Source organism: Perognathus longimembris, chromosome 15, assembly GCF_023159225.1.
Source record: "Perognathus longimembris pacificus isolate PPM17 chromosome 15, ASM2315922v1, whole genome shotgun sequence".
Classification (NCBI taxonomy): domain Eukaryota; kingdom Metazoa; phylum Chordata; class Mammalia; order Rodentia; family Heteromyidae; genus Perognathus; species Perognathus longimembris.
Window position 1 is genome coordinate 17,277,223 of NC_063175.1, and position 10,668 is coordinate 17,287,890.

General features: G+C 37.8%; 1 protein-coding gene across 1 annotated transcript in view; it reads left to right on the forward strand.

The window, feature by feature from the left end:
• The window catches only part of LOC125364126 (coiled-coil domain-containing protein 146-like), a 116,002-nt gene that overhangs the window by 11,552 nt on the left and 93,782 nt on the right, over positions 1-10,668 (forward strand). The window lies entirely within an intron of this gene.

The following is a 10,668-nucleotide window of genomic DNA, read 5'->3' on the forward strand; positions in this document are numbered from 1 at the left end:
GCAATTTAAATGTTTTAAGTTAGAACCATCAGACAGCCATTTAATTTTTTTCTTTATTGTGAAAGTGTGATACAGAGGGGTTACAGATTCATATGAAAGGAAGTGAGTACATTTCTTGTTCTACTTGTTACCTCCTCTGTCACTTCCCCCCTCCCTCTCTCCCTCCCCGCCCCCAAATTGTGCAGTTGGTGTACACCGAATGGTTTTGTAAGTGTTGCTTTTTGAATGGTTTGTCTTTTTGTTCTTTGTCTCTCAATTTTGGTATTCCCTCTCTCTTCCCCAGTTCTATTACCCATATAAACAGTATCCAGGGTACTCGGATGCAATACAGTGGTGGCGAGGGTACAGCCACAGAAAGAGAGTACAAGAGAAACAAAACTAAACAAACCACTCAGACAAACAGACAAGGAAAAACAGAAAAAAAGAGTACTATGAGTTCACATGGCATGTTGAGAATAATTACATCAGTAGTATAACTCTTGTTTCCATAACATGGAGTAAATTTCACTTGGCATCTTCTTATGTGGTCATATGGGTATAGCTATTGGGGTATTTTGGTCTTCTAGCATGACTAGCCTATTCATGTGCTAGCTATTCCGGGGTCTGGCTCACTTCACTTAGTATAATTTTTTCCAAGTGCTTCCATTTCCTTAAAAATGGGGCAGTGTCATTCCTTCTGATGGAGGCATAAAATTCCATTGTGTATATGTACCATAATTTCCTGATAAACTCGTCTACTGAGGGGCATCTAGGTTGGTTCCATGTTTTAGTGATGACAAGTCATGCTGTGATCAACGTAGTTGTGCTGGTGGCTTTAGTGTGGTCTTGCTTGTAGTCTTTTGGGTTGATGCCCAAAAGTAGGACTGCTGGGTCATAGGGGACCTCTATGTTTAGCCTTCTTAGGAACCTCCACACTGCTTTCCAGAGGGGTGGAACAAGTTTGCATTACCACCAACAATGTAATAGAGTTGCCTTTTGGCCACATCCTCTCCAGCATTTGTTATTATTAGATTTCCTGGTAATAGACATTCTTACTAGGGTGAGGTGGAATCTCAATGTTGTTTTGATTTGCACTGCTTTTATGGCCAGTGATGTAGAGCACTTTTTCATGTGACTCTTGGTCATTCTCATTCCCTCTTCAGAGAAGTCTCTTTTTAGATCTTTATCCCATTTGTTGAGAGGGCTGTTGGTTCTTTGATTGTTTGTTTTGGAGGAATTTAACTTTTTGAGTTCTATGTATATTTTAGATATCAGGTCTTTGTCCATTTTATGCCTGATGAAGATCTTTCCCCAATCTGTGGGCTTTCTATTTATCTTGGGAGCTATATCCTTTGCCCTGCAGAAGCTCTGCAGTTTGGTACATTCCCATCTGTCCAGCCTTTCTTTGATTTATTGGATTTCTGGGCCTTGCTTGAGGAAGTTTCTTCCAGTGCCAAGGAGTCCTAAAGTTTCTACTATTTCTTCTTGTAGAGTTTTCAGGGTGTCTGATTTTATTTCCAGGTCTTTGATCCATTTGGAGTTGATCTTGGTGAAAGGTGATATATAGTTTTAGTTTGTTACAGGTGTTGACCAGTTTTGCCAGCACCATTTGTTGAAGAGGCTGTCTTTGTTCCAACCTATATTTTAGCTTCTTTGTCCAAGATTAGTTAGCTGTAGGTCTGTGGGTTCATTTCTGGGTCTTCAGTTCTGTTCCATTGGTCCTCAGGCCTGTTCTTGTGCCAGTACCAAGTTCTGTTTTTTTATTACTATAGCTTTGTAGTACAATTTAAAGTTTGGTATTGATATTCCTCCTCCACTGTTCTTTCTACTTAGAAATGTTTTTGCTGTTTGGGGATTTTTGTTGTTCCATATGAGTTTCTGAATTGCTTCTTCTATTTCACTGAAGAATAATGTTGGGATATTGGTGGGTATTGCATTGAATTTGTACATAGCTTTTGATAATATAGACATCCAATTTTAATTTGTCACTTGATCCCTCCAAAGGGATATGCAATAGGGAAGCAATAGTTATCAATTATTTTATCTATTTATTTTTTTGCAAACGCATGAGAGTCTTTATTGCAAGCTCGAGCCTGGACTCCCAACTGTCACCAACACAGCGGGTCTGGATTGAGAGTCTCTACCCTCAGATAGGCAGGGTTTTTATTGTGATTACAACAGGGGCAGATACTTGATTGGATGGCATTTAGCAAGCAAGTCTTGTCCTATTTATATTGGCTATTTACCCTTTCAGTTATCTATTTTGGCTTTGATATTGGGAACTGGCCTCGATATCAGGAATTGACAACAGGTGGTCACATAGCACTGAGGCAGGGGGTTAGTGCAGGGGGTAGAGCAAGTCACAAATGGGTTAAGCAAGCCGTTTACAGAAGCAGAATATTGCAGGCAGGCTGACCTAGTACCAACTTTATTTTAACAATTGCGACCATGTTAAGAAAAAAATCTTAATCTTAGCCGGGCACTGGTGGTTCATGCCTGTAATCCTGGCTACTTAGGAAGATGAGATCTGAGGATTGTGGTTCAAAGCCAGTACAGGCAGGAAAGTCCATGAGATTTTTATCTCCAATTAACCACCAGAAAACTAGAAGTGATGCTGTGGATCAAAGTGGTAGAGCACTAGCCTTGAGCAAAATAGCTCAGGGACAGCTCCTCAGGTCCTGAATTCAAGCCCAACAACTAACAAAAAAGAAAAAAATCTCAATCCTATTTTTTTTTCAGTAAAATTAAAGGCAGAGCCCAAGGATCTAGGAAAGCAAAACTGTTACACATAAGTCCAGTCTCCTGACTTCTTCCCCATCCTTGCATTCTTTGGCAGTCCTGAAATTTGCAGAGGCTCAGGGCCACTTGGGACACAGTTTTTTTTTTGTTTTGTTTTGTTTTTTGGCCAGGGTTGGGGCTTGGACTCAGGGCCTGAGCACTGTCCCTGGCTTCTTCCCGCTCAAGGCTAGCACTCTGCCACTTGAGCCACAGCGCCGCTTCTGGCCGTTTTCTGTATATGTGGTGCTGGGGAATCGAACCTAGGGCCTCGTGTATCCGAGGCAGGCACTCTTGCCACTAGGCTATATCCCCAGCCCTGGGACACAGTTTGAAAACCTCTCCACTAGCAGTTCAACATTTTACATTCCAACCCTGTATTCACCGTGAAGGTATCCATTTTTTCTGTCCAACTTTTCCTAATGACATGTGTTTCTGTTGTCTGTCTAGGTTTCTAATAGTTGGCTTCATCAAATTAAAAAGTTGACTTTGTGTAGAATGCACCATTACTAATGCCACTCATTTGTAAGTGATGTATTTTGTAAGAGTTATTTTATCTATCTAAAAGAAAGCTATTTTATTTAACAAATGAAAATAAGAATGTTGGCACTTGCTTATGTGAAAGGGCTTTCACCTTCCAAAGAACTTCTAAAGTGCTTTGAACTAGAGCAGGCTGTGTTCCTCCATGAATTCTGCCATGTAACCATGGAGTAAAACAGTATTTGGACAGCAGAAAACCTTGTTTGTCTCTACAGTCAGAATTGTTATAAATTTTGACTTAGCAGCAGGAAGAAATTTTTAACCACTAGGCTAAAGTATATCATGTCAAAAAATATATAATTGTTTTGATTAGATACATTGGCATTATTTTCCACTTTCTAAATTCACCAGAAAATTAATCACAGAACTGATACCAAAGTTTATGCCTTTGTGTTTCATCTATGGCAAATTATCTCATTTCGTGAGCAATATACCCAGAAGGTCAGGAAAGGTGAAAATGGAGAGCAGTCTATAAATAATGAATGGTTTGTAGATACCAAAGTGTTCATTTCCCTAGGAGTATAAAGCACAGCCTCCATAGACAGCAATAGCTACAGCAAGCAGAGAACACTGGAAATGCACCCAGGACTCTGAAATATGCCAGTCACATCCATGTGTTGCCATTCTGATGTGAACTCTGAAAGTGATTTGAAATTTAAGACTTGGCTACCTCTAACTTGGATGAGTTGGAGGAAATATTCATTAAAGAAAACAAATTGAAGATCCCTAATATCTCTAACAAAATAGAAAGGTGAAGCCAGTCCTGTTTGGGAATGGGGTATTAGTGAGAAGAGGGTGGAAAGTGGAGAGAGTAAAAGTGTGAATATGTTCAGAATACTTTATGTATGGTAAGAAAATGGAACAATAGGGCTTGTTAAGCATGAAGGGGATGGGGCAAGAGAGAGAGAGAAAGAAAGAGAACGAGAGACTGTATGAGTCTAATTAAACTACATTTTTACATTATGAAGGTATAGATGTGTAAAACACAACCCTTTCTTACAACCAATTGACACTAATAAAATTATGGGAAGAAAAGACTTATGGAAAGCATAAAAACAAGAAACATAATGCAAACTGACAAAAACTAACTTCACAGAAAATACAAACAAATCTCGTATGTTTTCCATGTATTCTTTAAAATGTGGTGTCATATTAAACTTGTTTTCTGTTCTTTTACTCTACTTGAAGTCTTCAGTACGTTCACTGAGCTACCCTCCCAGCCATATGTCAGTGTCTTTCATGGCTACTCTTATTAAAGCTCATATTTTAAATTACTTTCTTCAAACATTTTTATTTGTTTCCTCTCATGATGTAGACAAATGGGTATCCTTCCTTTTTCTTTGTCTTTCTCTTTTCTTTCTTTTTGTTCTGGTCTAAGGACTTGAACTCAGATCCAGGGCTGTCCCTCAAGGCCAGTGCTCTAACACTTAGGCCATAACTCCACTTCCATTTTTTTTGTAGTTAATTGGAAGTTGAGAGTCTTCAAGACTTTTCTGCCTTGGCTGACTTCGACTCCTCATCCTCAGATCTTACTTCCTGAGAGTTAGAAACACAGATGTGAGCCACCTGGATCCAGCTAATAGGTAGCTTTTCTGACTGGCAACTTCTTGCCCAAATTCTCTTTATTCCTAAAAACTTAAGCTATGAGAAGAAATTATAAATTTTATCTCCTTAAACTTATTAAAATGTATGTTCATCAATGGTGAAAGAGAAACTGACACAAATCTCTGCTTACCTAAATATTTATGATCATTGCAGACAATCACCTTGATGATTTTTAATGACTAAGCAATTTTTTAAATTTACAGTATGCTCTTAAAAATGCAGGATGTCTTTTGATGCTCTGTGGGCCAGTTCATATTTCTTTTCCTATGGGCATGCATGTGTGAAGATACAATCTCTCCACCCCCTCTTTCTCTCTGTTGAATGGAAATACCTCAGCCTGACAAGATGGCATCTCCCAAAAAGTTAATAGTTGAGGCTTCATTGGGTCATTGTCTCCTCTTTTATTGTAATATGATGTCCTAGATACAAATTAGTATTCTGCACCAGTGTGAAATATCACAATGTTCCTTTTTTATTTAAAGACATCCAGTAACTCAACAAAATAATGTTTCCATCTGGGTGTAGTGGCACAAACCTCGAATCCTAGCTAGTTGGGAGGCATATATTGGGAGATCAATTGTGGCTCAAGGCCAGCTGAAGCATAACAATTTTCAATATTCCATTTCACTCAAGGGTTGGGGACAGGTTACTGTCATCTCCAACAACACAGGGAAGCACTAGTAAGAGAATCGTATCCCAGGCTACCTTGGGATAATGAAAGATCTTACCTCAGACATAACCCAAACAAAAAAGAGCTAGAGTCATGGCTCAAGTGGTAAAGCACCTGCCTTGCAAGTGGAAGGCCCTAGTTCAATCCCTAGTACCACACAAAAAAAGGGAAAAGAAGAATGTTGCCAATGCCATAATGGTGTCCAAGGCATTCATTTCCTTGCAGAAGCCATGAACAAAGGAATCTCAAATTAAAACATTGTAAAATATATGTGTGTATGTGTATGTGTGTAGGAAATCCCACAATAATGTAGAATGTGTGTGTGTGTGTGTGTGTGTGTGTGTGTGTCAGTGAGAATAAAGGTCTGCCCCTTTCCACACAAGAGTCTCTGAGACCTCTCAACTGATGTAATTACAGGGTGGATGGGATAATGGGTCCTCTTCATTTCCAACCTCTGAAAGGTCAGCTTGTCCACAGGCTTTTTCTAGAACAGTCCTTGCTCCATTTATACCTATGTACTAGATGATTTTCCTCCGTCCTATGGGCTCATTACCATCTATACTCTCACAACTTTCAAATGCATTTCCAACTCCGTATGTCCTCTCTGAACTTTTCAGGTTGCTATCCCAATGCCTATACCCATATGATACTTCCTTCATTTAAACTTAGCATGTTAAAATCTTCTGATTCTAGTCTTTACTCCACCACACCCCACCCTACACATACACACTTACTAGAGTTTCCCCATTCACTTTTTCTTTCCAGTTAATTGTTGTCCCAACTTTGAAAATAGCTCAGGCTAAAATCTTATGGGTTTTTGAGACACCTCTATATTTTTTAAACTATCCAAAGCTGACTTTTGATCAGCGCATTTAGTAAACATGCTTCGCTGGTAACACTGTCCTCATGGCTCTCTGGGTTATTGGAAGCACTATCAAACAGGGATTCTCATTCCAATCCTTGCCTCTATCAGCAGCAAAAACAATCCTCTTAAACAGGATGAAATCATGTCCCTCCATTGCTCAGACCCTCAAGGCTCTTATCTTTTCAGAGTTAAAGGCAAATTATTTCCCTGGCTTATAAAGCTAGATGATCTAACCCAGTGTCTTATTCATCCCTAGTCTTCCATGCCCAATGATCTCTCCTCTACCCCCTCTAACATGCCACCTACTCTCTAGATGTCGCCCACTCCTTTCTGTAGGTCACTGTTCAGATTTCACCTCCACAGAGAGTTCTCCCAAGCCTCTATATATAGCCAGACCACCCCACTCTCTAGAGCTCCTATATACTTACTTTTTCTGTTTGTTTTTTTTACTTTAAAAACATATTTTATCAAGTATTTGTACAAAGGGGTTTCAATTCCAGAAGTTAGATTATGAGACCAGTACATCTTGATCAATGACACCCCTTCCATGAATTGCCCCAAGTTCTTACTTTTTCAACATGTATTTATCTCATCTGATAACATATAAACTATGAATGTTGGCTTATTTTTTCTGTATTGGTCACCAACTCCTAGAAGATGTCCAGGAACATAGTATGCATTCAGCAAATATTTGTTTAATTAAGCCTAACTTCATCCCCAAACTTCCTATCTTTGTAAGTATTTGAGGTTTAGAGGTTTTGTCATTGTTATTGTCATTGGATTTTTTTAAAGTTATGTGTGTTGAACCCAGGACCTCTGACATGAATGATAGAGAAGTTCTGTACCACTTGAAGTATGTCCCCATTCCTTTTGTTTCATTTTGTTCTTGAGACAGGATCTCTTCTAGCCCTAGGACTAGTCTAAAACTTGTTGTCCTCTGGTCTTTGCCTCTTGTGTAGCTGGTAACACACCCATGCTTTTCAGTCTTTTGAGCTTTAAAGAAATTTCTTGCTTCTCAATTTGAGTTAGCCTGAACTGTTGTTGAATCAAGGTTTGTGTAAACTAAGAAATATATTTGAAATCAGACACATCTCCTTACACTACACAGTTGAATCCATAATTTCTGATAAGTATAACTGTATCAATGAATCCAGTGACTTTTAAAGTTCTGCTTCTTTCTTAGTCAAGTAACCTCAAAAATCTGTCTACACCTCTCTTTCTTGGTAAAAATGAGCAAATTTGTGCCATCTTCCTCTCTCATTTGACTTTATACTTGATATGAAGACATTCCCTGTTATTAGTCCAGAGAGTCTGTCAAGTGGTATGAAGAAGCCTAAAGGAAAATTAAGATCATTCCCTTGGAAAAGAAAACAACATTGTCCTGCAGTAAGACAGCCTCATCAAACATTCAGTGAGACACATTCATAATGGGAGTCTCAGTATTCTGAGTCTTCTAAGACACACCCTTTCCCATTATTTCTAGCTCTTTATAGACATTAAACAAAAGAAAGCTGGCAAGGCTGTGATTGAGAAGATGTTGCAACTTGGCAGTGACAGAACGAAACTGCAGTTTGGACTCAGCCACCTCTGCTTGTTACCTCCTGGGAAAGGGAAGAGATTGGTGTGCAGAGGGATGGAGTGGTTACTCTAAATGGTAATTTTAAGAACAATCCATGACTTTTGTATAACTAAAATTCATTTCAGAATTACAGTAAACTCTTGGTAGTATGATAAACATGAAAGGCTTTTCCTTAGGAATTCAGTCTAGTAAACACTCAGCATTCAGCCTACTACATACAGCCAAGCTTCTCTTTATGGCCATGGATCCTGAGCCATATCCCTAGGACCCCTTCTAAAAGCTCACCATGACTATGCCCTACTCCTCTAATATATAATTTGTCTGGATGTATTTTCCCATGGCTTTTAACAGCATCTCACCTGGGATCAGTATCTCAAATCTCAGAATTGACATCACCCATTCTCTTCCCAATTACAACTGTAGCTTCTGTAATCTCTGGCTCTTCCTCAATGCTCACATATTGTTTAGTGCTGCTGCCTCAAATTTTCTTTTCTCATATTTAAACACTTATTTCAAGGTAGAATCTAGAAAATTATTGAATAATATATAATTACTGAATCATATAAATTATTGAAATTCATGAGATACTATAATATCAGAGAGAAAAGACCCAGATGCCCAGAAGAAAGAACTATTCAGGATGTTGATGATAATTAAGTAAAACATGTTGTAAGTGCTCTACTTATGTTACTTTGTTTAATCATTCCAATAAGAGTTTATCAGTCAGACTAGTAGACTATCTTCATTCATCGCTCAAGGAAATCTGACTGTGATCACATGGCTAACAACTGACATAGCCTCAATTCAAAACTGGGAAGTCTGATTCCCGAGTCCTTATCCTTGGCCAGTTCCCAACAGTGGTATGGGATGATGTTCTATCTTGACCAAGGGAATAATAATGTGTGCAAAATTAGGAAAACAGGAGAGAACATGGTTTGTTTGAGTACAAGTCATTCAGTATAAACACAAGTGAGTAATGGCAGAAAATGACACTGAAAGGGAAGACAGAAATCAGGTTCAGGAAAGGGGTTGTTTGCTGAAGTTTATCTTACAGGAAGTGGAGAGTGTTGAAAGTCTGAAGCAGTACAGTACAAGCTCAGACTTGTGTTTCTGAGTAATCCCTCTAGCAGTCATGTGGCAAATGAACTGGGAGAGACAGAAAGTGGAGGTATTGGCTAATATTATGAAGTATTTTGTTGTGCTAAGGGGGTTGAACTTTATCAGCAGCATTAACAATAGAGCAAGAAGAGGTGAAATTCAATATTCCAGAAGGAAATGGAAAATTTTATATTGCAAAAGTGTCAACAGTGTTCCAGAAGGAAGTAAAATAATGGTTTCCTTTTATTTGCTTCTGTCTTCCTATTTAGAAAACAGTACTTTTCACAGAGCATAACTTTTCACAGAGCATATAAATACAATTTTACAAATAATAACTGGTGGTTTACTCATTGAAGAATAAATGGATTTGAAGAGTAAATCTTTTATAAGTTTTTAAGAAGGCACAGACATAATAACCCTGGTTACAGAAAAAAGATTTCAAATAAGAGCTTATTATATTATAATCAGTCATCTCTTATCTTTCCTTGGATAGCTATTCATATTTAAAGACCAGCAAATTTTGTTGCTCAGATAATATTTTTTGTCAGTGATGGGCTTGAACTGTGAACCTGTGCAGCTGTCCCTGGGCCCTTCAGCTCAAGGCTAGCACTCTACCACTTTGAGCCACAGTGCTTGTTTTCTGGTGGTTACTTGGAGATAAGAGTCTCATGGACTTTCCTACCTGGGCTGGCTTTGAACCAAGATCCTCAGATCTCAGCCTCCTGAGTAGGATTATAGGCGTGAGCCACTGGCACTAGACTCAGATAATTTTTTTGTGCCTTGTATATTTAAACTACTTATTCAATGGATGTGCCATTAGTTTAGCTTTACTGTTTGTCAGTAAAATTTGATTTCCTCTCACTGGCTGATCAACCCAACTCTGAATTTTTAAAGACTAAATTCAGTCATCATTTTTCAAGAATCATAATATTCAGAAAATAAAATTATGATAAATGTTAACCATCAAAATGAAATCAACACAAGACTTTAAAAATACATTTGTAAATACTCTGCATTTATTAACAGTGGCATATATTAGTGGATTATCATGTTAAGGTAAAGGAGAATCAAGTATAATTTATTTCCATCAACATGTTAAAGATTATCAAACTACAGTATATTTTATAGTGACTGACATGAATTATTCCAAAAAGAAATTTATTGTGAAGGAATTTAGTAGAAAAATGTCATAAAAGTATAAAAATTTTGATCCTTTAAAATAACATGCAAAGACAGTATTTTCATGGATGTTTATTTGCTAACTTCCCCACAAATTATACCTAAAACCTATTAAAGTCAATAGGCACTCTCTTAAAAAAAATAAACACATATTTTTGAATTTATGATAGTGAAATAAGCATCCTGCTTAGTTAGGGTTCAAATATTTAACAAATATTCCCAAATTCATGTTTTTAATGAATAAATTCATTCATAGAAAACATAAGTGTTTCTGAAGCTAAGTTGAGTGTATTACTCAACAATATCATTTCTTTAGATTTAAAAATTGGCTTTCAAAGTGCACATAAATTGTTCTTCCTCCAAGCCCTTGTACCCCTA